We start from the raw sequence: 26,275 nt of genomic DNA, 5'->3' as shown, positions 1-26,275 counted from the left end.
CATTTACCCTTCTATGCCAGTGATTCTCCAATGAGCAATTCATGGCCAATCTTGTTTCATCTATACCCGTGCCCTCTTCCCCATTCCATATTTGTGTATATTTCTGACATATCATTTCATCCTGTAAACGTTTCAGTACGCTATCTCTAAATGATAAGGATTCTTCTTTAAAACCAAATCACAGTATTGTCACACCAAAAAAAACCACAATAGTTCCTTCATATCATCGAGCATCCAGTTTACATTTCCCTCACTGTCTTACGTTTGATTTTTAAAAATTGTTTATTTGAATCAAAATCTAAATTAGGTCTGTACTTTGCAGGTGATATGTCTGTCTGTCTCTCTCTCTCTTTGTGAGACAGGGTCTGGCTGTATCACCCAGGATGGAGTGCAGTGGGTTGATCTCGGCTCACAGCAACCTCCACCCTCGAGGCTCAAGCAATCCTCCTGCCTCAGCCTTCTGAGTAGCTGGGACTACAGGTGGGTACCACCACACCTGTCTAATTTTTGTATTTTTGTAGAGATGGGGTTTGCCACATTGCCCAGGCTGGTCTCAACTCCTGGGCTCAAGCATTCCATCCTCCTTGGCCTCCCAAAGTGCTGGGATTATAGGTGTGAGCCACCACACCCAGCCATATGTTTCTTAAGTCTTTACAGATCTATGCTTATTCTCCATCTTTTTTCTTACTATTTTTTTAAACTGGTTCATTTGTCCTGTAGAGTTTCTTAGTCTTGATTTCTGTTGTAATTTAGCATGTTCCTCCATCCTCTGTATTTGATATAAATTGGTAACTTAATCAAATTTAGATTTATTTTGGCAAAACTAATTTGTAGGTGGTTTTAGCACTTCTATCAGGAGGTATACAGTGGTGGTCTTTTTGTGATGTTAATAACTGATATTTGTTTCTCAACTGTGGCACTATTGATATTTTGGACTGGAAAATTCTTCATTGTAGGGGGCTGTCCTGTGCATTGTAGGATGTTTAGCAGCATCCCTGGCCTCTACCTAATGGATGCCAGTAGCACCTCCTCCCGACTGTAACAATAAAAAAATGTGTCTAGACATTGCCAGTTGTCCTCTGGGGGACAAAATTGATCCGAATAAGAACCACTGGTCTAGGTTCATTAATAGAGGAGTTAAAGCTGGGCATGGTGGCATGCGACTATAGTCCCAACTACTTGGGAAGTTGAGCCGAGAGGGTTGCTTGAGTCCAGCCTGGGCATCATAGCAAGACCCTGTCTCAAAATAAATAAAAATTTAGAAAATAATATTATCATTCCTTCTTTGAATGAATTCCTATAGAAGTATTAGGTAGAATAATTCTATGAGGAGAAACTTTTCCACATTAACTATTTGTTACACAGAGATACATTTCCTAGGAAAGGCAGAATAAATACTTGATTGTTTCTCACTTATTTTACCAGCTTTCAAAGTAATGAGTTGGTTCCCCAGCATCTTCCAAAGTTGACCAATGAGGTTTTTTTAAAGTACCATTATGAACTCATAATTGAACACATATGTGATGTACTCAATTATTGCTAGTTATTTTTTTATTTCTTTTTGAGACAGGGTCTCACTCTTTTTCAGGCTGGAGTGCAGTGGCACAAAGTTCACTGCAACCTTGACCTCCTGGGCTCAAGTGATTCTCTCATCTCATCCTCCCAAGTAACTGGGACTACAAGCATGTGACATCACACCTGGCTAATTTTTAATTTATTTGTAGAGACAGGGTCTCACCATGTTGCCCAGGTTGGTCTCAAACTCCTGGCCTCAAGTGATCCTCCTGCCTTGGCCTCCCAAAGTGCTGGGATTACAGACATGAGCCACTGCACCCAGCCCAGTTTTTTTTTTTTTTTTTTTTTTTGAGACGGAGTCTCGCTCTGTTGCCCAGGCTGGAGTGCAGTGGTGCGATCTCGGTTCACTGCAACCTCCGCCTCCTGGGTTCACGCCATTCTCCTGCCTCAGCCTCCCGACTAGCTGGGACTACAGGCACATGCCACCATGCCCGACTAGTTTTTGTATATTTAGTAGAGATGGAGTTTCACTATGTTGGCCAGGCTGGTCTCAAACTCCTGACCTCGTGATCTGCCCGTCTCAGCCTCCCAAAGTGTTGGGATTACAGGCATGAGTCACCGCACCTGGCCTATAATATAAATCTTATTGTAGCATTTGAAAATATCTTGAGGCTGGGTGTGGTGGCCCATGCCTGTAATCCCAGTTACTCCGGAGGCTGAGGCAGGGAATTGCTTGAGCCTGGGAGGCGGAGGTTGCAGTGAGCCGAGATTGTGCCTCCAGCCTGGGCGACAGAGCAAGACTCCGTCTCAAAAAAAAAAAAAAAAAAAAAAAAAAAAAGTACGTGGAAGGTGTCATCTTCATTTCAAAATCATTAGCAGTGTCTCCTAAGGTCATTTTCTATGAAAACATAATACCATATCTTGAATCACTTTTCTTCATTTGGTTTCTTGATTCTCTTCATATTTCACTGGCTCCTTCTCCCAGGTCTCTTTTGCTGGTTCTTCTTCAGCTTCCTGACCTCTAAACAGTGAAATACACAGGGCTCTGTCGTTGGACCTCTTCTCTTCTCCCTCTACATATACACTGTGAGTCATTTCATTAACTCTAAGGCCTTAAATGCTATCTACTTGCTGATGACTTCCATTTTCTCTCCCTTGCCCAAACCTTTCCTCTGAACTCTAGATTCCTATATTCAGTTGCTTACTCATCATTTTCTTTTTTTCTTTTCTTTTTTTTTTTTTTGAGATAGAGTCTCGCTCTGTTGCCCAGGCTGGAGTGCAGTGATGCGACCTCGGCTTGCTGCAACCTCCGCCTCCTGGGTTCAAGTGATTTTCCTGCCTCAGCCTCCCGAGTAGCTGGGATTACAGGGGCTTGCCACCATGCCCGGCTAATTTTTTTTTTTTTTTTTAATTGTTAGTAGAGATGGGCTTTTACCATGTTGGCCAGGCTGGTTTTGAACTCCTGACCTCAAGTGATCTGCCCACCTCAGCCTCCCAAAGTGCTAGGATTACAGGCATGAGCCAATGCACCTGGCCATCATTTTCACTTGGATATATTTAAATGGCTTTTCAAAATCAAAATCAATGGGTACAAAACATAATTTTTTTTTTTTTTTTTTTTTTTTTTTTTACATTTTCGGAGATGGGTCTTTCTTTGTTTTCCAGGCTGGACTGCAGTGGTACAATCACAGTTCACTGCAGCCATGCCCTCTTGGGCTCAAGCAATTCTCCCACCTTAACCTCCCAATAGGTGGGACTACATGCATGTGCCATCATGCCTGGCTAATTTTTAAATTTTTGATAGAGACAGGGTCTCCCTATGTTGCCCAGGTAGGTCCTAAACTCCTGGGCTCAAGCCACCCTCCTGCCTCGGCCTCCCAAAGTGCTGGGATTATAAGCATGAGCCATTGCACCCAGCCCAAAATAGAACTCTTGATTCCTGTCCCTCTTCTCCACCTTTTTCTCTGTCTTCCTTATCTCAATAAATCCAATGTAGCGGCCAGGCATGGTGCCTCACGCCTGTAACCCTAGCACTTTGGGAGGCCGATGTGGGAGGATCACCTGAGGTCAGGAGTTTGAGACCAGCCTGGCCACAATGGCAAAACCCCATGTCTACTAAAAATACAAAAAATTAGCCGGGTGTGGTGGCAGGCACCTGTAATCCCAGCTACTCAGGAGGCTGAGGCAGGAGAATCGCTTGAACCTGGGAGGCGAAGGTTGCAGTGAGCCAAGATTGTGCCATTGCACTCCAGCCTGGGTAACAAGAGTGAAACTCTGCCTCAGAAACCCCCCCCCAAAAAAAACAATAAATAAATAAATCCAATGTATTAGATGCTCAGGCAAGAAAATTCAGAATTATCCTTGACTCTTTTCTTTCTACCCCATAGCCAGCCCATCAGCAAAGCATATAGCTGTACCTTTGGAATCTATGCATAACCTGACTACTTCTGACATTTCCACTACCTCTGACCCAATCTAAGCCATCATGTCTTTTGCCTGGATTGTTGCAGTAGCCTCCTTTTTGGTCTTCCTGCTTATGCTTTTGCCCCCGTTCAGCCTATTCTCTACACAGCAGTCAGAATACTCTTTTAAACATGTAAGTCAGATCATTTTACCTCTACTCAAAACCCTCTGCCATCACAGAATCAAACGTAACATCTTTCCTGTAATTTTATTTCTTTCATTCTAATTTTTATACTTTTAATTTCCATTTCCTTGCCTAAGATCTTCAATATAATTTTCAGTGAATGTGGCAGTAGATACTCTTATCTTGTTATATTTTGAGACAGGGTTTTACTCTGTCACCCAGGCTGGAGTACATTGGCATGATCTCAGCTCACTGCAACTTCCACTTCCCAGGCTCAAGTGATCCTTCCATCTCAGCCTTTCAAGTAGCTGGGACTATAGGTGTGTACCACATGCCTGGCTATTTTTTTTTTTTTTTTTTTTTTTTTTGCTAGAGAGAGGGTTTTACTGTTTTGCTCAGGCTGGTCTCGAACTCCTGGGCTCAAGTGATCCACCTGCCTCGGACTCCCAAAGTGTTGGGATTACAGGCATGAGCCACTGTGCCCAGCCAAATAATGTTTTTAATGGTTTACGATTAAGTATGATGTTTACTGTTTCTTGGTCACTACCTATGCCAATTAACTATTACCACAAGAATGCCACATAACTAACCATATCAAAACTCAGTTGGCTGGGCACAACGGCTCACGCCTGTAATCCCAGCACTTTGGGAGGCCAAGGCCAGTGGAGTTCAGGAGTTCAAGACCAGCCTGGCCAACATGGTGAAACCCTGTCTCTAATACAAAAAAAAAAAAAAAAAAAATTAGCCGGGCGTGATGGTGCATACCTGTAATCCCAGCTGCTCGGGAGGCAGAATGCTCAGGAGAATCACCTGAACCTGGGAGGTAGAGGTTGCAGTGGGCTGAGATCATGCCACTGCGTTCCAGCCTGGGCGACAGAATGAGACTCCATTTCAAAAACAAAACAAACTTAGTAACATGAAACAACAATCATTTATTCTTATAAATCTGCGGATTGACTGGAGTTGGCATTCTAAATGAGAATTGGCTAGAGAGGTTTTGCTCTGCTCCACCTGTCTGTCATCCTCCTCCTGGCACCAGCAGGATAGCTGGGAATGATCTTACAGTGATAGAAGAAGGGAAAAGAAGATAAGCACAGTTGTGCGACTGCTTTTCATATTTTTGGCTCACATCATGCCTGCCACCATTCCAATGATCAAAGCAAGTCATGTGGCCAAGCCTGAAGTACACTCTATCTATAAAGGAAGGGAGAAAATATTTCTAAACTATGGTACATTACATTTTCTCAATTTACATCTTTTTATGTTGCCTATCTCTTAGCAGGTTGCTGTAGTTATTATTTTGGATAGATTTGTCTTTTAGTCTTCCTACTAGAGATATGAATGGATTATACATCACAGTTATGAATTATGATATTAAAGTTTTTTTTCTTTGAGACAGAATCTTACTCTGTTGCCCAGGCTGGAGTGCAGTGGCACAATCTCAGCTCACTGCAACCTCCCCTCCTGGATTCAAGCGATTCTCCTGCTTCAGCCCCCCAAGTAGCTGGGATTACAGTTACATGCCACCACACCCAGCTAATTTTTGTATTTTTAGTAGAGGCAGGGTTTCACCGTGTTGGCCCGGCTAGTCTCGAACTCCTGGACTCAAGTGATCTGCCCACCTCGGCCTCCCAAAGTGCTGGGATTACAGGCGTGAGCCACCATGCCTGGCCACAATATTAAAGTGTTTTGAATGTATCTATGTACTTACTTTTACCAGTGAGTTTTTTGCCTTCAAATGTTTTCTTTTTTTTTTTTTTTTTTTTTTTTGAGACGGAGTCTTGCTCTGTCACCCAGGCTGGAGTGCAGTGGCGCGATCTCGGCTCACTGCAAGCTCCGCCTCCCGGGTTCACGCCATTCTCCTGCCTCAGCCTCTCCGAGTAGCTGGGACTACAGGCGCCCGCCACCACGCCCGGCTAATTTTTTGTATTTTTAGTAGAGATGGGGTTTCACCGTGGTCTCGATCTCCTGACCTCGTGATCCGCCCGCCTCGGCCTCCCAAAGTGCTGGGATTACAAGCGTGAGCCACCGCGCCCGGCCCCAAATGTTTTCTTTTTGCATGTTAGTATCCATTTCTTTCGGATTGAAGAATTCTCTTTAGCATTTCTTGTAAGATGGAACTAATAGTGATGAATTCTCTCAGCTTTTGTTTATCTGTCATATCTGAAGGAAAGTTTTGCTGGGCATAGTATTCTTGGTTGACAGTTTTTTTGTTTTTTTTTTTTCCTTCAGCACTCTGAATGTATTATTCCACTCCCTCCTGGCTTGTATGGTTTCCTCTATGCACCTGGGTATATCTTTCTCTAGGTTTGGCAAGTTTTGTGTTATCATTTCTTTGAATAAGCTTTGTACCCCTTGCTCTTTTTAAACTCCCTTTTGAACACCAGTGACTCTGAGATTTGCACTTTTGAGGTTATTCCTTATATTCTGTAGGTGTTCATTGTTCCTTTTCATTTTCCTTTTTCTTTTTTCTGTTCTGTGTATTTTCAAATAGCCTGTCTTCAAGCTCAATTATTTTTTCCTCTGCTTATCCATTCTGCTGTGGAGAACCTCTAATGCATCTTTCAGTTCAGCAAATATATTGGTCAGTTCCAGGATTTCTGTTTAATTTTTTTTTTTTTGAGACAGTTTCGCTCTTTTTGCCTAGATTGGAGTGCAGTGGTGTGATCTTGGCTCACTGCAACCTCCACCTCCCAGGTTCAAGTAATTCTCCTGCCTCAGCCTCCCAAGTAGCTGGGATTACAGGCATCTGCCACCGTGCCCGGCTAATTTTTTTGTATTTAGTAGACATGGGGTTTCACCCTGTTGGTCAGGGTGGTCTCCAACTCTTGACCTCAGGTGATCCACCCGCCTTGGCCTCCCAAAGTGCTGGGATTACAGGTGTGAGCTACCGCACCCAGCCTCTGTTTAATATTTTAAAAAGTATTTTTTTTTGTTTTGTTTTTTCAAATCTTTATATACAAAGAACTATCATGGTCTTTCATTGAGTAGATGCCTTGGATAATCCTTTGAAGGAAGGTCATTTAGTTCAACTTAATGAAACCGATATCCTTCGCGTGCTGACGGTAACACTGGTGGCGCATATTGAGGCCGTATTTCCGGATCAGACCCTGCCGGTTTGAACAGACACGACAAGAGCGAGAAACCTGGCCGAATTTTCACGGGTGGCTCCAGTACAGCTGCTGGTGACCCATCTTGCTCTCAGGAGTGCAACGAGGTAAAAGGTTAAAAAGTATATCTGTCTCTTAAGTTTCTCTGATAAATTTCTGAATTGTTCTTTGTTATCTCATAGTTCACTGAGTTTCCTTAAAACTGCTATTTTTAATTCTTGATCTGAGAGTTCAACATTGCTGTCTCCTTAGAGTTGGTCACTGGCTCCTTTCTTTGGGGAGCTAGGGGTTCCCTGTTGGCTGTTGTTTTTTTTTGTGGATGTACATCTATGGCTTTGCATTAATGGATTGTTATTTATTCTAGTCTTCACTGGCTGACTTCTTTAGGTCTTTCTAGGGTATGTTTGCTTAGAGGTTCTTTGCAGTTGCCCAGTGAGTCCCCGTATTCCTAGATCACCATCTCCTTTTTGGTAATAGATGGTGCCTTAAGCCCAGGTTTGCCTTGGCTCTTGCAAACATTCAGAGCACTGCCCATCTCAAATGGGGTTGTGGGGGGAGGTCCCAAACGGGATACTCTGGCTATGTGGGAAGCCTGGCTAGGTGTTTGTGACCGGAAAACCTGTGGAGTATTTCTCTAACAGTGCGGAGCTACTGAGAAGTCACTTTAATTTGGCATCTCCTTTGGCTGAGATGAAGAACAGAGTTACATGGGCTAGGGTTGCTAGTCCTATCTCCTCTCTTTGTTTCTAGCTGTTCTTGGGGATTTTTCTTCCTACAGGCACTTGTGATGCCTCCTGTGGGTTGAGGCAGGAATGGTTTTCCTGCAAGGGAATGCAGGATGATGGGAAAGCTGGTTGTCTACCTCGATCTCACATTTTCTGGTGTAGAAACTGAATCCAGGAGCAATTTTCCATGTGTGGTGCCTAGAAAACTGAGTGAGGGTTGTCACAGATAGAGAAGTCTATTTCTCTTATTGTCTGCTCAAAGTTTTTCCACTTCTGTGTCCCTGGGGATTGTCTCAGCCTCATATTTGAGTTCTGGGATATTGCTGATGATAATTTTGGTCCTGGATATTTGTTTTTGGTTTTCTGTGGGAGGGAGTGAAGCCAGATTAATTCTACTCTGCCATTTTGGTGGCATCAGTCTTCTACGTTAATTTTCTGTTAAACCAACATTGCATTTATAGGATAAATATATTGTTATATATATTTAATAACTTTCTTAGTGGTTGCTGTAGGGATTACAATAATAATCACTGGGTGGGGTAGCTCATGCCTATAATCCCAGCACTTTGGGAGGCTCAGGTGGGAGGACTGCTTGAGCCCCGGAGTTCAAGACCAACCTGGGCAATGAGAGTGGGACCCCCAACTCTATAAAACTTAAAAAAAATTAGCCAGGTGTGGTGGCATGCACCTGTAGTCCCAGCTCCTCAGGAGTTTGAGGTGGGAGGATTTCTGGAGCCCAGGAATTTTAGGCTGCAGTGAGTTATGATCCTGCTACTGCACTCCAGTTTAGGTAACAAAGCGAGACCTTGTCTCTAAAAACAAAAAAAATAGATAAATAAAAATTAAAAGCAATCAGTCAGATAGTTGAATTACAAAGTGTTTTTTTTGTTTTGGTTTTGGTTTTTTTTTTTTTTTTTTGTCGAAATGAGGTTGTTCCACGTTTCCCTGGTCTTGAACTCCTGGGCTGAAATGGTCCTCCTGCCTCAGCCTCCCAAAATGCTGGAATTATAGGCATGAACCACTGCACCTGGCCAAAGATAAGATCTTGAAAGTAGCAAAAGAATAATGACTTATGATGTACAGGGGAACAGCAATATGATTAATGGCTGACTTCTCAGGCCAGAAGGCATGTATGTTTAACTTTTTGAATGAATACCAAACTCCTTTTTTGTTCACTTAGTTTCAATTTCTGTTGTTTATTTTTTTATTTCAGTAGGTTTTTGGGGAAGAGGTGGTTTTTTTTTTTTGATATGGAGAAGTTCTTTAGTGGTGATTTCTGAGATTTTGGTGCACTCATCACCTGAGCAGTGTACACTGTATCCATTGTGCAGTCTTTTATCCCTTGCCACCCCCTACCCTTTCCCTTGAGTCCCCAAAGTCCAAAGTATCATTCTTATGCCTTTGTGTCCTCATAGTTTAGCTCCCAAATGTAAGTGAGAACATATGATGTTTGGTTTTTCATTCCTGAGTTCCTTCACTTAAAATAATAGTCTTCATTTCCATCCAGGTTGCTGTGAATGGCATTATTTCATTTATTTTAATGGCTGAGTAGCATTCCATGGTGTATGTATATATATACACATACATATATAGACGTGTATATATGCACACATATATACATACACATATATATGTATATATAGGGGTGTGTGTGTGTATATATATATATACACACACACACACACACACACACACACACCACATTTTCTTTATCTACTGGTTGATTGATGGTCATTCGGGCTGGTTCCGTATTTTTGCAATTGCAAATTGTGCTGTTAAACATGCATATGCAAGTATCTTTTTCGTTTAATGACTTATTTTCCTCTGGTTAGATACCTAGTAATGGGATTGCTGGATTAAATGGTAGTTCTACTTTTAGTTCTATAAGGAATCTCCACACTGTTTTCCACAGTGATTGTACTAGTTTACCTTCCCACCAGCAGTGTAAAAGTGTTCTCATTTCACTGCATCCACACCGACATCTAATTATTATTATTATTATTTTGAGATGGAGTTTTGCTCTTGTCACCCAGGCTGGAGTGCAATGGCATGATCTTGGCTCACTGCACCCTCCGCTAGCTGGGTTCAAGTGATGTCTCCTGCCTTAGGCTCCCGAGTAGCTGGGATTACAGGTGCCCACCACCACGTCCAGCTAATTTTTGTATTTTTAGTAGAGACGGGGTTTCACCATGTTGGCCAGGCTGGTCTCGAATTCCGGACCTCAGGTGATCTGCTTGCCTCAGCCTCCCAAAGTGCTGGGATTACAGGTGTGAGCCACCACACCCGGCCCACATCTATTATTTTTTGATTTTTTAATTATGGCCATTCTCGCAGGAGTGAGGTGGTATTGCACTGTGGTTTTAATTTATATTCCCCTGATACTTAATGGTGTTGAGCATTTTTCCCTATGCTTGTTTACCATTTGTATGTCTTCTTTTGAGAACTGTCTATTCATGTTCTTAGCCCACTTTTTGATGGGATTGTTTTTTACTTTTCTCTTTTATTTTTTTTGAGACAGAGTCTTGCTCTGTCATCCAGGCTGGAGTGCAGTGGCACAATCGGCTCACTGTAACCTCTGCCTCCTCGGTTCAAGCCATTCTCCTGCCTCAGCCTCCCCAGTAGCTGGGATTACAGGCGCGCACACCACTAGGCTCAGCTAATTTTTGTATTTTAGTAGAGACGGGGTTTCACCGTGTTGGCCAGGCTGGTCTCAAACTCCTGACCTTGTGATCTGCCTGCCTTGGCCTCCCAAAGTGCTGGGATTATAGGTGTGAGCCACCGTGCCCGACCTTGGGATTGTCTGTTTTTTTTTCCTTGATGATTTGTTTGAGTTCTTTGTAGATTCTGGATATTAGTCCTATGTCAAATGTATAGATTGTGAAAAATTTTTCCCACTCTGTGGATTGTCTGTTAACTTGCTGATTATTTCTTTTGCTGTGCAGAAGCTTTTTAGTTTAATTAAGTCCCATCTATTTATCTTTATTTTTGTTACATTTGCTTTTGGGTTCTTGGCCATGAAGTCTTTGCCTAAGCTAATGTCTAGAGGGTTTTTCTGATGTTATCTTCTAGAATCTTTATGGTTTCAGGTCTTAGATTTAAGTCTTTTGTCCATCTTAAGTTTTTTGTATAATGCGATTTTGTATAACGTGAGAGATGAGAATCTAGTTTCGTTCTTCTACATTTGGCTTGCCAACTATCTCGGCATCATTTGTTGAATAGGGTGTCCTCTCCCCACTTGATATTTTTTGTTTGCTTTGTTGAAGATCAGTTGGCTGTATTTGGCTTTATTTCTGGGTTCTCTATTCAGTTCTATTGGTCTATGTGCCTATTTTTTTTTTTTGAGATGGAGTTTTTGCTCTTGTTGCCCAGGCTGGAGTGCAGTGGCACAATCTCGGCTCACTGCTACCTCCGCCTCCCAGGTTCAAGTGATTCTCCTGCCTCATCCACCCAAGTAGCTGGGATTATAGGCGCCTGCCACCGTGCCTGGCTAAGTTTTTGTATTTTTAGTAGAGACGGGGTTTCTCCATGTTGGCCAGACTGGTCTTGAACTCCTGACCTCAGATGATCCACCCGCCTTGGCCTCCCAAAGTGCTGGGATTACAAGCATGAGCCACCACGCCTGGCCATATGTGCCTATTTTTATACCAGTACCATACTGTTTTGGTGACTGTGGCCTTATAGGATATTTTGAAGTCAGGTAATGTGATATCTCCAGATTTGTTTTTTTTTGCTTAGTCTTGCTTTGGCTATGCAGGCTCTTTTTTGGTTCTATATGAATTTTAGGATTTTTTTTTCTAGCTCTGTGAAGAATGATGATGGTGTTTTGATGGGAATTGCATTGAATTTGTAGATTGCATTTAGCAGTATGGTCATTTTCACAATATTGATTCTACCCATCCATGAGCTGGGATGTGTTTCCATGTGTTTGTGTTACCTATGATTTCTTTCAGCAGTGTTTTGTAGTTTTCCTTGTAGAGGTCTTTCACCTTCTTGGTTAGGTATATTTATAAATATTTTATTTTATTTTTTTTGCAGGTATTGTGAAAGGGGTTGAGTATTTTATTCTCAGCTTGGTCACTGTTGGTGTATAGCAGAGTTACTAATTTGTGTATGTCAATTTTGTATCCTGAAACTTCGCTGAATTCATTTACCAGTTCTAGGAGCTTTTTGTATGAATCTTTAGGGTTTTCTAGGTATATGATCATATCATCAGTAACAGAGACACTTTGACTTCCTCTTTACTAATTTGGATGCCTTTTCTTTCTTTCTCTTTTCTGATTGCTCTGGCTAGCACTTCCGGTACTATGTTGAATAGAAGTTGTGAAAGTGGGCATCCTTGTCTTTTTCTAGTTCTAAGGTGGAATGCTTTCAACTTTTCCCCATTCAGTGTAATGTTGGTTGTGGGTTTGTTGTAGATGGCTTTTGTTACCTTAAGGTATGTCCCTTCTGTGCCAGTTTTGCCAAGGGTTTTAATCATAAAGGGATGCTGGATTTTGTCAAATGCTTTTTCTGTGTCTATTGAGATGATCAGGTGATTTTTGTTTTTAATTCTGCTTATGTGGTGTATCACGTTTATTGACTTGCATATGTTAAATGTTAAATCATTCCTGCAACCTCCACTTGATCATGAAATCCACTTGATCATGGTGGATTATCCTTTTGATTGCTTTTGAATTCAGTTCACTAGTATTTTGCTGAGGATTTTTGCATCTATGTTCATCAGGGATATCGGTCTGTAGTTTCCTTTTTTTTTGTTATGTCCTTCCCTGGTTTTGGTATTAGGTGATACTGGCTTCATACAATGATTTAGGGAAGAGTCCCTCTTTCTTTATCTTTTGGAATAGTGTCAATAGGATTGATACCAATTCTTCTTTGAATGTTTGATAGAATTCAGCTGTGAATCTGTCTGGTCCTGGACATTTTTTTATTGGCAGGTTTTTTTTTTTTTTTTTTTTTTTTTGACGGAGTCTCACTCTGTCGCCCAGGCTGGAGTGCAGTGGCATGATCTTCGCTCACCACAACCTCCGCCTCCCGGGTTCAAGCTATTCTCCTTCTTCAGCCTCCTGAGTAGCTGGGACTACAGGCACCCACCACCATGCCCAACTAATTTTTGTCGTTTTAGTAGAGACAGTGTTTCACCATGTTGGCCAGGCTGGTCTCGAACTCCTGACCTCAGGTGATCTGCCCACCTCAGCTTCCCAAAGTGCTGGGATTACAGGTGTGAGCCACTGTGCCTGGCCATGTTGGCAGTTTTTTAAAATTACCATTTCAGTCTCTGCTTATTTTTGGTCTGTTCAGAGATTTTATATCTTCCTGGTTTAATCCAGGAGGGTTGTATGTTTCCAGGTTCATATTTCCAGGAATTTTTTCTTCTAGTTTTTCTAGTTTATGTATGTAAACGTGTTCATAGTAGCCTTGAATAATCTTTTGTATTTCTGTGGTTTCAGTTGTAATATCTCCCATTTCATTTCTAATTGAGCTTATTTGGATCTTTTCTTGGTTAATCTCGCTAATGGTCTATCAATTTTATCTTTTCAAAGAACTAGCTTTTTGTTTCATTTATCTTTTGCGTTGTTGTTGTTTCGATTTAATTTATTTCTGCTCCAATCTTCATTGTTTCTTTTCTTCCGTTGAGTTTGGGTTTGGATTGTTCTTGTTTCTCAAGTTCCACGAAGTGTGATCTTAGATTGCCTATTTGTGCTCTTTCAGACTTTTTGATCTAGGCTTTTAATGCTATGAACTTTCCTCTTAGCACTGCTTTTGCTGTATCCCAGAGGTTTTGATAGGTTGTGTCACTATTATCGTTTGGTTCAAATAATTTTTAAATTTCCATCTTGTTTTCATTGTTGACCCAACAATTGTTCAGGAGCAGGTTATTTAATTTCCATGTATTTGCCTGGTTTTGAGCGTTCCTTTTGGAGTTGATTTCCAGTTTTATTCCAGTGTGGTCTGAGAGAGTACTTGATATAATTTTGATTTTCTTAAATTTACTGAGACTTATTTTGTGGCCTATCATGTGGTCTGTCTTGGAGAATGTTCCATGTGCTCATGAATAGAATGTATATTCTGCAGTTGTTGGGTAGAATGTTTTGTGTCTGTTAAGTCCACTTGTTGTAAGGTATAGTTTAAGTCCATTGATTCTTTGTTGACTTTCTGTCTTGATGACCTGTCTAGTGCTGTTGGTGGAGTATGGAAGTCCCCTACTATTACTGTGTTGCCATCTATCTCATTTCTTAGATCTAGTAGTAATTGTTTTATAAATTTGGGAACTCCAGTGTTAGGTGCATATATATTTAGAATTGTGATATTTTCCTGTTGGACTAGTTCTTTTATCATTATATAATGTCCCTCTTTGCCTTTTTAAACTGCTGTTGCTTTAAAGTTTGTTTTGTCTGATATAAGAATAGCTATTCCTGCTTGCTTTTGGTGTCCATTTGCATGGAATATCTTTTTCCACCCCTTTACCTTAAGTTTATGTGAATCCTGTGTGCTAGGTGAGTCTCCTGAAGACAGTAGAAATTTGGTTGGTTAATTCTTATCCATTCTGCCATTCTGTATCTTTTAAGGGGAGCATTTAGGTCATTTACATTCAATGTTAGTATTGAGATAAGAGGTACTATTCTATTCATCATGCCATTCTACCTGAATACCTTTTTTTATTGTGTTGTTGTCATATAGGTCCTGTGAGATTTATACTTTAAAGAGATTCTATTTTGGTGTATTTTAAGGATTTGTTTCAAGATTTAGAGACCCTTTTGGCAGTTCTTGTAGTGCTGGCTTGGTAGTGGCGAATTCTCTCAGCATTTGTTTGTCTGGAAAAGACTGTATCTTTCCTTTATTTATGAAGCTGAGTTTTGCTGGATACAGAATTCTTGGCTGATAATTGTTTTGTTTAAGCAGAATAAAAATAAGACCCCAATCCCTTCTAGATTGTAGGGGTTTCTGCTGAGAAATCTGCTGTTAATCTGATAGGTTTTCCTTTATAGTTTACCTGATGCTATTGCCTCACAGCTCTTAAGATTCTTTCCTTTGTCTTGACTTTAGATAACCTGATGACTATGTGCCTAGGTGATAGTCTTCATGCGATTAATTTCCCAGGTATTCCTTGAGCTTCTTATATTTGGATGTCTAGATCTCTAGCAAGGCCAGGGAAGTTTTCCTCAATTATTCCCTCCAATATGTTTTCTGAACTTGTAGTTTTTTTGTTTTGTGTTGTTTTGTTTTTGAGACAGAGGTTTGCTCTTGTTGCCCAGGCTGGAGTGCAGTGGTGCGATCTTGGCCCACTGCAACCTCTGCGTCCCAGGTTCAAGCAGTTCTCCTGCCTCAGCCTCCCGAGTAGCTGGGATTACAGGCATGCACCACCACACCCAGCTAATTTTGTATTTTTAGTAGAGACGGGGTTTTACCATGTTGATCAGGCTTGTCTCGAACTCCTGACCTCAGGTGATCCACTCGCCTTGGCCTCCCAAAGTGCTGAGATTACAGGTGTGAGCCACCACGCCTGGTCTCTAGAGGGTATTTAAACCCCAGAAAATTCTGTAACTGATGCTCTTGAGCTACTTGCTTGAGCCCACTCCTACCCTATGGGGTGTGTTTTTATTTAAAATAAGTCTCTGCTTTTACTGCCTTGCTTTATGTGTTTTGTCCGATTATTTGTTCGAAACGCCAAGAACCTGGACAACTACCCTCAACCAGTAACACTATTGCTCATTTATTTCTGGTGTTCTTGGGTCTTACGGGATTATAGACTGTGTGACTCCTGGAGGGGAAAGGGTGGCCAACATACAGTTACCTCTGTTTCATGTTTTTTGATATACAAGGCAAAGCTACTCTTAAAAGAACAGGTGACTCCCCAGGGAGTCAAGAGTGGTTACTGGGCATGACTTCTTCCCACTCATGGCCACAAACAAAAACAAGCCCAGATGGAGCACAAACAGGGGCCCTATGGGGTGTGATGCCTACCCTTTGCTGCCAAGTTGTGTCTATGGAGATATTTTTCCCTGTTCTAATTGCGCTGGTTGAACAATCTTTGTTTTCCGAAAGGGGAGGAGGTACTCCAACCTTCCCAGACTAGATAGTTGTTTTTCTCTCGTGTTCCTTTTTTTTTTTTTTTTTTCCTCCTGTATGTTCTGATCCAGGAGAAGGAACCATAGATGCGTCTCATTGCTTACAAGTTCTATTTCATTTACTTTGCTGTGGCATTGGGAACTTGGCAACTAAGGCTGCATCAGAGCATTGCAGGAAACTTGGCTTTTGTGTCATTAACACAACACTGCCAAAGATAGAGAATCATTAGTGCACTAGAAGTATAGATACCCAACTTTCCAGGTCCACATAATAGCAGTGAGGGGGTTCGGTTGGAACCCATTAAGTGGGGGAGAGTTCCACCTAACAAGTAATAGTCTGGGGAGATGGCAGTGAGATTTTTCTGGGTAGGCCTTATGGACTTGCTTTTCAATCAGCTGTAACTCTGCCTCAGCCTCCTTTGTTAATTATTAGGGCTAATGAGACTAGGATCTCCTCTAAGGATAGAAAATAGATTACTCGTGGCATAGGTAGAAATGCCTAGAGCAGGTCATATCCAATTAATGTTCTTTAGTCATTTTTGAAAGTCATTTAATGTTTTCAATTGATCTCTACGTATGGTTACTTTGTGTGGCACAATTGTAGTGTCATTTACTAAGGTCCTCAAGTAGGAGTAAGGAGTAGTAGTCTGCAGTTTGTCAGGAGCCAGGCAGTCCTGGCTGTAATTAAAGTGGCATGAAAAATCAAGTTTTGCAAGTGATCATAACATTGGAGTAACATTTCTCGAGTGGGGGCAGCACAAATTATGTTGTCTATATAATGAATAATGTAACACTGAAAATTTTTTACGAGTAGGTTCAATTGCTTGCCTTACATAAGTCTGGCAAATTGTTGGACTGTTTAACATGCCTTGAGGCAACACTTTCCAATGAAAATGCTTAGCAGGCTGCCGGTTGTTTACTGCAAGAACTGTAAATGCAAACCATTCAGTCTTGCTCAGCTAAGGGGATAGCAAAGAAACAGTCTTTTAAATCTATGACTATTAAAGACCAGTTTTTTGGAATCATAGCAGGAGAAGGCAGTCCTGGCTATAATGTCCCCATAGGTTGTATAATTGAATTAATGGCCCTTAAGTCAGTTAACATTCTCCATTTACCTGATTTTTTCTTAATTATGAAAACTGGAGAATTCCAAGGGGAAAATGTTGGAGCTATGTGTTCTTTTTCTAATTGTTCAGTAACTAAGTCCTCTAAAGCCTCCAGTTTCTCTTTACTCAGTGGCCATTGTTCTATCCAAATTGGCTTATTTGTTAACCATTTTAAAGATATAGGTTCTGGAGGCTTAAAAATGGCTGCCATCAAAAATGATAATCCTAAACCTTGGCGGGAACTTTGTCTTTCTGCTTGAAGCGGTTCCTTTAAACTTTGCAATTTTTTTCCTAGTCCCATACCAGGAACATACCCCATTTTATGCGTCATATGTTGATTTTGAGGGCTGTATAATTGCTCTGGAATTAGAACTTGTGCTCCCCATTGTTGTAATAAATCTCTCCACCATAAATTTGTAGGTACGGAAGTTATAATTGGTTGAATAGTCCAGGTTGTCCACTGGGCCCTTCACAGTGCAAAATATAACTACTTTGATATACTTCAGGGGCTTTACCAACTCCAACTATGTTAAATTGAACAGATGGAATTGGCCACGTGGACGGCCAGTGCTGTAGAGAAATGATTGAAATGTCCACTCATGTATCTACCAAACCTTTAGATTTCTTTCCCTGAATAGTTATTTCACAGGTAGGATGTTTATCAGTAATTTGATTCACCCAATAAACTGCTTTGCCTTGTTTATTTGTGCTTCCAAATCCTCCTGTTCATTTAATTTCACTTTTCCCCATTTCCACATATGGCACAATCAGGAGTTGTGTTATATGCTGTCCTGGCTCTGCTTTCCAGGGAACAGAAGTAGATATAACAATTTGAATTTCCCCATTGTAATGTGAATCAATGACTCCTGTTTGTACTTGCACTCCTTTTAAATTTAAACTAGACCCGTCTAGAAGTAATCCTATTGTCCCCGCTGGCAAGGGTCCACAGACCCCTGTTGGAACTTTTTTGCAGAGGTTCCCCAGGCAGAAGGCTCCACAGCTTTTGTGCAGCATAAATCTACTGCGGCACTACCGGCTGTGGCAGGGGACAGACATTGTATAGGGGTGAGGGAATGGCCTGAGCCGGAAATGCCCCGGTTTGGAACCAGCCTGGGATGGGCCCCTCATGTGGCATTTCCCGAAATTGGGTTTCCATCCTTATCAAATTTAGAATGATGCTGATTGGCCCAATGTTTTCCTTTTTTACACTTTGGGCATGCACCTGGTTCATACTGATTGATAGCCTGTTTAAACTCTTTAAGTAATTTAAAGGGAAAAGGCTCAAATATAGCTATAATATTTCTCTGTTGATCTGGGGGGCATATCCTAACAGGGAACTGCCAAGCCTCCATATCACCCTCTCTTTTTCTTTCTTTTTTTTTTTTTTTGAAACGGGTATCACTCTGTCACCCAGGCTGGAGTGCAGTGGCATGATCTCTGCTCACTGCAAGCTCTGCCTCCCAGGTTCACACCGTTCTCCTGCCTCAGCCTCCCAAGTAGCTGGGACCACAGGTGCCCGCCACCACGCCTGGCTAATTTTTTTTGTATTTTTAGTAGAGACAGGGTTTCACTGTGTTAGCCAGGATGGTCTCGATCTCCTGACCTTGTGATCCACCCACCTCAGCCTCCCAAAGTGCTGGGATTACAGGCGTGAGCCACCACTTCCGGCCTATATCACCCTCTCTTCTAGCTTGCTGGATTCCTGCCTGAATAGAACTGACAGCAGTCACTCGAAGAGCTGCTCGAACAGTCACTGGGGCAACTACTTTTTGCCCAGTGTCCTCTGGAACAGAAAGATCTGGAGGGTCAGGCCACTCTTTTTCTTCAAAATAAGGAGGGGGTGCAGAAGGGTAGGGATGAACTCTTCCTCCTTTGCCTGTTTAGCTTTAGCTGGCAAACAAACCTGCTCTGTTACCTCTTCTGTTACTTCATTATACTCTCCTTCCTCCTCATCATCAGTGTGAAAAGGTTCCAAGGTGGAACGAACCAGAGCCCACACTTGTCCCATTGTTACCCTGATGCTTCTGAGCTCCCCTTCTTACTCACTACAGGGATTGCTTAAGAGTACTCGGGTGTCCTCCAGCTCAGTTCCACATTCTGCAACCATTGCTCTGGCGATCCTTCGACCTGGGTTCAAGCCCCACTTGCTGAGACCGGCTCCATTGTGGAGACCCTAACCCAGCGGTACTAGAGGAATTAAAGACACACACACAGAAATATATAGTGTAAAGTGGGAAATCAGGGGACTCACAGCCTGCAGAGCTGAGAGCCCCAAAGAGAGTTTGACTCACATATTTATTGGCAGCAAGCCAGTGATAAGCATTATTTCTATAGATTATAGATTAACTGAAAGTATTCCTTACAGGAAACAAAGGGATGGGCCAAAACAAAGGAATGGGCTCTGGCTAGTTATCTGCAGCAGCAACATGTCCTTAAGGCACAGATCACTTATGCTATTGTTTGTGGTTTAGGAACACCTTTAAGTGGTTTTCCGCCCTGTGTGGGCTAGGTGTTCCTTGCCTTCATTCCAGTAAATCCACAACCTTCAGTGTGGGTGTCATGGCCATCATGAACATGTCACAGTGCTGCAGAGATTTTGTTTATGGCCAGTTTTGGGGTCAGTTTATGGCCAGATTTGGGGGCCAGTTCCCAACACATGGCTGTAATCCCAGCTACTCAGGTGGCTGAGGCACGAGAATCACTTGAACCTGGGAAGAAGAGTTACAGTGAGCCAAGATTGCACCACTGCACTTTAGCCTGGGTAACAGAGTGAGAGTCTGCCAAAACAAAACAAAACAAAAAAACAAAGAGTTCCTGAGACTGGGTAATTGTGAAGAAGAGAGTTCAATTGACTCACAGTTCCACATGGTTGGGGAAGCCTTAGGAAACTTACAATCATGGCAGAAGGCAAAGGGGAAGTAAGGCACATCTTACATGGCAGGAGAGAGACAGCAAGGGAGGAAATGCTACACACTTTTAAATCATCACATTTCATGAGAACTCACTACTGTGAGAACAGCCTGGGGGAAATCCGCCTCCAAGATTCAACTGTCTTTCTCCCCCAACATTGGAGATTATAATTCAATACGAGATTTGGGTGGAGATACAGAGCCAAACCATATTATTCCACCCTGGCCCCTCCCAAATCTTATGTCCTTCTCACATTTCAAAACACAATCATTCCTTCTCAATAGTCCCCCAGAGTCCTAACTCATTCCAGCATTAACCCAAAAGTTCAAGTCCAAAGTCTCATCTGAGACAAGGCAAGTCTGTTCTGCCTAGGATCCTGTAAAATAAACAAGGTAGTTCCAAGATACAGTGGGGGTATAGGCATTGGGTAAATGCTGTTATTCCAAATAGTAGAAATTGGCCAAAACAGCCGAGTGCAGTGGCTCACACCTATAATCCTAGCACTTTTGGAGGCCAAGGTGGGTAGATCACTTGAGTCAGGAGTTTGAGACCAGCCTGGCCAACATGGTAAAACCCTGTTTCTACTAAAAATATGAAAATTAGCCAGGAGTGGTGGCACACACCTGTATTCCTAGCTACTGGGGAGGCTCAGGCAGGAGGATCGCTTGAACCTGGGAGGTAGAGGTGGCAGTGACCCAAGATCATGCCACTGGACTCCAGCCTGGGTGACAGAGTGAGACTTCATCTCAAAAAAAAAAAAACCCCAAAATAACAACAACAACAACAAAAACACAAAGGGGCTACAGGCCCCATGCAAGTCCAAAACCCAGCAGAGCAATCATTAAATCTTAAAGCCCCCAAATAATTTCCTTTGACTCCATGTCTCACATCCAGGGCACACTGATGCAAAAGGTGGGCTCCCAAGGCCTTCGACAGCTCCACCCCTGTGACTCTGCATGGTACGGCCCCCTTGGGGGGCTTTCATGGGCTGGCATTGAGTACCTGTGGTTTTTCCAGGCACATGGTGCAAACTGTCAGTGGATCTATCATTCTGGAGTCTGGGGGACAGTGGCCCTCTTCTCACAGCTCCACTAGGCAGTGCCCCAGTGGGGACTCTTGCGGGGTGTGGGGGGGGGGCTCCAACTTCACATTTCCTCTCCACACTGCCCTAGTAGTGATTCTCCATGGGTGCCCTTCCACTGCAGCAGAATTCTGCCTGGACATCCAAGCATTTCCATACATCCTCTGAAAACTAGGTGGTGGCTTTCAAACTCTTGCCTTCTGTGCACCCACAGGTACAACACCATGTGGAAGCCACCAAGGCTTGGGGCTTGCACCCTCTGAGGCCACAGCCTGAGCTGTACCTTGGCCCCTTTGAGCCATGGCTCGAGCTGAAGTGGCAGGGTACCATGTCCTGAGGCTGCACTGAGCAGTGGGGCCCTAGGCCCAGCCCATGAAACCATTTTTCCCTCTAGGCCTCTGGGCCTGTGATGAGAGAGGCTGCTGTGAAGATCTCAGAAATGTCCTGGAGGCATTTTCCCCATTGTCTTAGTGATTAACATTTGGCTCTTCTTTACTTATGCAAATTTCTACAGCCAGCAGCTTGAATTTCTCCCAAGAAAATGGGTTTTTCTGTTCTACCACATAATCAGGCTGCAAATTTTCTAAACTTTTATGCTCTGCTTCCCTTTTAAACATAGGTTCCAATTTCAGACCATCTCTTTGTGAACACATATGACTGTACACTGTTAGGAGCAGCCAGGTCACATCTTGAACACTTTCTTGCTTAGAAATTTCTTCCACCAGATACCCTAAATCATCTCTCTCAAGTTCAGAGTTCCACAGATTCCTTAGTGCGGAGGCACAATGCCACCAGTCTCTTTGCTAAAGCATAGCAAGAGTGACCTTTGCTCCAGTTCCCAATAAATTCCTCATCTCCATCTGAGATTACCATCTCAGATTTCATTGTCCATATCACTATCAGCGTTTTGGTCAAAACCATTCAACAAATCTCTAGGAAGTTCCAAACTTTTCCCACACCTCCCTGTCTTCTTCTGAGCCCTCTAAACTGTTCCAAACTGTGCCCATTACCCAGTTCTAAAGTCACTTCCACATTTTCAGGTATCTTTATAGCAGTACCCTACTCTTGGTACCAATTTTCTGTGGTCTGTTTTCACAATGCTATAAAGAAACTACCTGAGACTGGGTAATTTATAAAGAAAAGAGATTTAATTGACTCACAGTTCCACATGGCTAGGGGAGCCCTCAGGAAACTTACAGTCATGGTGGAAGGCAAAGGGGAAGCAAGACACATCTTACAATGGTGGTATGAGAGTGAGTTAGCAAAGTGGAGAAGTGCTACACACTTTTAAACCACCAGATCTTGTGAGAACTCAGTCACTATGATGAGAACAGCATGGGGGAAATCCGCCTTCATGATTCAGTCACCTCCCATCAGGTCCCTCCCCCAGTATTGGAAATTACAATTCAACCTAGATTTGGGTGGGGACACAGAGTCAAACCATATCAGAAGGGTAGTGGGGAACTGATGGGGGAGAGTGGGGATGGTGAATGGGTACAAAAATAGAATGAATTAGGCCCATTATTTGATAGCACAATGGGGTGACTATAGTCAATAATTTAATTTAAAATTTTAAAATTTATATTTTAAAATAAAGAGTGTAATTGGATTGTTTGTAGCTCAAAGGATGCTTGAGGGGATGGGGACCCCATTCTCCATGTTGTGCTTATTTCACATTGCATACCTGTATCAAAACATCTCCTGTACCCCAGAAATATATACACCTACTATGTGCCCACAAAAGTTAAAAAGAAATTCTGAAATGCCCACCAGACATTGACATTCAATAGATGAGAACCATTCCAACATTTTGGGATTTTAAACCTCACATTAAGCTCACTATTTAAGCATGTATTCCATTCATATATACTTAACCTTTTTACTTTTAACAATTGTATCTAGCCCACCTCCCAGAACCAAGATACCATGCAAAGCTAGTCACCATTTAAAGCTATTTTAACCATTTTAAAGCCTATGAACATCAGTGATTTACCCGTGTAAAAATTTTTAAATTTTAGAAGACACAACATTCTCTTCAAACTAATAAGCTTAGACTAGTCTTATTTATGAGTGCTCTTTTATTTATAAGCCAGTTTGATAGCATGCTAGACACAATGCTCATCACGATACCTGTATATACACCTAAACAAACACATTAAATAAAACGACTTACATAAGACAGCTGGATTCAAGTTATTTACACAATTGGAACCCATCTACCTAGCCAAATGTTGTTTGCCCAGATAGGTTTGGAAGACAGGAAGAGGCAGGGAAGGGGATCCTACAGCATCAAATAAGGAAGGGATGGTGCAACCTGCATTGCTCAAGGGGAGATTCTGGAGTCCCTGAGCTGTTGGAGAGCTCACCCAGCAACCAAGACACCAAAGAAAAATGTTTGGGCAGCCACTTATCTGCTACTGTGGGAAGCTGTCAGTTAGGCCAAGGGGCTGAGAACTTTAGTAACCTTACTTGAGCAAGCAGCTTGTTGGGGCTAGTGGAAGAAGGTTAGCTCTACTATTGATAGGGAGCCTTTTCCTCTCTCACTGGGGATGGTTAGGATGCTGTGATTGCCAGTGGCCACACTGATCGTGGCCCAGGGACCAGTGAGTCGAGAGATCTTTTCTGGGCATCCCAGATGCCGATCTCACAACGCTTTCTTGGGATGGGTAATTCTGAGATGGCAGGGGGCTTAAAGCAACTGTTAACAATTGCACTTTTTGGCTATTTCTTTCTTTCTTTTTATTTTTTTTTTTTAACCTCTTTTGCTCCATCCCTATTGTTGTAAACTTTAAAGGCCAAATTTGAGTTGGCTCATAGGGATTTGAGGTCCCATTGCTGCTTTCTGTAGCTTCCTCCTAATGTCAGGGGCAGACTGAGTAATAAAATGTAACACAGGAGAGCTTGCCTTTCTGGGGAGTCTGAATCTGCATTAGTATATTTCCTGAGTGCCTCAACAAAATGACCCTGAAACAGAGGGATTTTTATCTTTTCCCTGAGTTATTTTTCTAACTTTGTCATCATTAGCTGGCTTAACCACATACTTTTTTCTCCACTTTTTTTTCCCCATGGCACAACAAGCAGACGACAGTACTTGCAAGTCATGACAAATCAAAGAACATGGTCAACTTAAACTCCTCTGAAAACTGGCCAAAGTTCTCCTTGTATAAAGCCAAATTAGACATAAAAAATGGCACATGCACTCCAGGTGTTCCCCCATCTCCATGGGCTACCTCCCACAAGGGACACAGTTTGACTTTAGGGGCAGCCCCACTCCTGGTGGTACTGGTTGGGTGTATTTTCTTGGGCAGTTGGGGGTATAGGCTGAGGCTAGTTGGAAAAGGGGGAGAGGTGCCTGATGACCTTGGGGTGGAATCCTTTGTTAGAGAACTGGTGGGACCCCCCTCACAACTGGGGGACTGAGGAGATTCCGGGGAAGGCATAGACCTTCTAGGGGGAGCAGCTAGGCGAAGATCCCTTAGATGTGGCTTTCTGGTGCCTTAACTAATGTGAGCCAGTGAAGGGTCATAATAGCCCTCTACTGTACATAAGGGACCTCTTCCGATTTTCCTTCTTTTTTACCGAATAAGTCCAGTTGTAAAGTATCATAGCATATAGAACCATGTTTAGGCCATATCTGTTGGTTTGATAATTTGTATTGAACCCAAACGGTTTTGCAATAGAAAATGAATTTTTCTTTAAGCTGAATTAGCCTGAAGGGCATCCTAGTGGTGAGTTATCTGGAATACTCATCATTGTCCCCATGACTAACAAGGATTTTTACTCGCACAAATTTTTCTAAGCAAGAGGGAAAGTAACTAGGCCCTTGTTATTTTTCCCTTTTATATTCCCACTCCCTGTAGAGAAGGTGTAAGTATAGGTAGGAAGGCATTACAAAAGTGGATTACAAGCCACAAAAGGGCAGTAGAATGTTGAGCTTAAATTCCACAAAGAGTGAGGATTGTTCAGAGAAGGCGGCTAAACACATGGAGACTGTGGAAGAGAGAGGAAGGGAAGGGGATAAGCAGCGTTGCCTGAGGAGAGACCGCAGAGGCCCTGACTTGCCAGAGATGCTTCCCAGTTGTGGAGACACCAAAAAAAAAAAAAAAAAAAAAAAGTTCAGGTGGCCACTCGTCTACCGCTGTTAAATGGGTGTCCATCAGGCCAGGGGCCTAGGAACTCCTGGTCCATTTGATGAAGAGGGGCTTGAGCAAGGCAGTTGTAAGACAATGCAGTAAGGGGCTTGCAACTGGCTGTCAGGAAAACAATAACTTCTAACTTCAGGGCAGAAAAAGTTGAGACCAATATTCCCTTAGTGGGTGGGGCTATAACCTACAATCCTAGAGGGAATGACGATCCTAGAGGGAATGTCAATCCTAAAAACCCCAGAGCATCTGGAAGTGGCCTGTAATACCGATGCTGGAAACCCAGAGTGTCTGTTTCAGCCAATGAGGGTTCCCTCACCAAATGCCAAAAACCTGGGGGCACCAAGGGAGTGGCCAACAGTGAACCCAAGACCAAGTTGGGGTCATAGAACAATGTGACTCTGGTGTCCCAGAGTTGACGCAACAGAGCACAACTAAACATCCTGCCTTAAACGATTGCTTAAATACAGTTAACAGAAAGTCAAAAGGAAACATAACGCTTCAAATGAAACAAATTTTTGGACTCTTAATAAAAATAAAATGATTGGTGGAACAATAAAATGGAGTCAGAGAAGAAAGGACAGGGGGAAGGGGTCACAAGGATGTGCCTCAGGGCACTCAAACGGTGGGGGACTTTTAACCACTTAGCCGAAGGCTTTTTATTCCCCAGATCACTAGATGTTATGGAGTAGGGGGAGAGGGGACAATTACCCATCCATAGAAGCCAAATGGCACCAGCCAGTCTTTCATATGGGACGCTGGTGAAGGTCCCTCCAGGACCCCCCAACTTGGGTGGGCTCAGCTGTCACACAGGGGGCAAGCACAGGGACTGGTAACCCACTGGCCTGCCATGGTCAGAGCTCACATGAGGCAGTGACATTGTGGCCATTAGCGTGTCTGCTTGGCCTGCCGCCTGCCAGGGAAAATGATGGCTCTGAAAAGAGCCTTTGGTTAGTGTTAGCAGCTCCTTATTGTTACAGCCTCAGTGTTACAGCTCTTGCAGCCTTGATCACAGACCACTTTGCGGTCTCTC

The 26,275-nt window shown here is 42.7% G+C and overlaps 1 protein-coding gene and 1 pseudogene across 9 annotated transcripts in view; one reads left to right on the top strand and one right to left on the bottom strand.

Annotated features, from left to right (window-relative positions):
- Positions 1-26,275, top strand: part of CIMIP2B (ciliary microtubule inner protein 2B) — a 39,387-nt gene that overhangs the window by 1,542 nt on the left and 11,570 nt on the right. For 6 of the 9 annotated variants that reach the window (XM_058445127.1, XM_058445122.1, XM_032164085.2 and 3 more), the window contains exon 1: positions 7,182-7,319. The exons of 1 other annotated variant lie outside the window; for it this stretch is intronic. The gene's annotated coding sequence lies outside the window, so the exon portion shown is untranslated. Of the gene's footprint in view, positions 1-362; positions 481-7,181; positions 7,320-26,275 lie in introns of those variants that run through there. 2 more of the 9 variants (XM_058445124.1, XM_058445123.1) reach the window with 1 other exon arrangement.
- Positions 7,126-7,296, bottom strand: LOC116475061 (small ribosomal subunit protein uS14-like; annotated as a pseudogene).

The sequence above is a fragment of the Hylobates moloch genome, unplaced genomic scaffold (assembly GCF_009828535.3).
Source record: "Hylobates moloch isolate HMO894 unplaced genomic scaffold, HMol_V3 SCAFFOLD_10, whole genome shotgun sequence".
In the NCBI taxonomy this organism is placed as follows: Eukaryota; Metazoa; Chordata; class Mammalia; order Primates; family Hylobatidae; genus Hylobates; species Hylobates moloch.
This window is presented reverse-complemented; position numbering and strand designations above follow the sequence as displayed.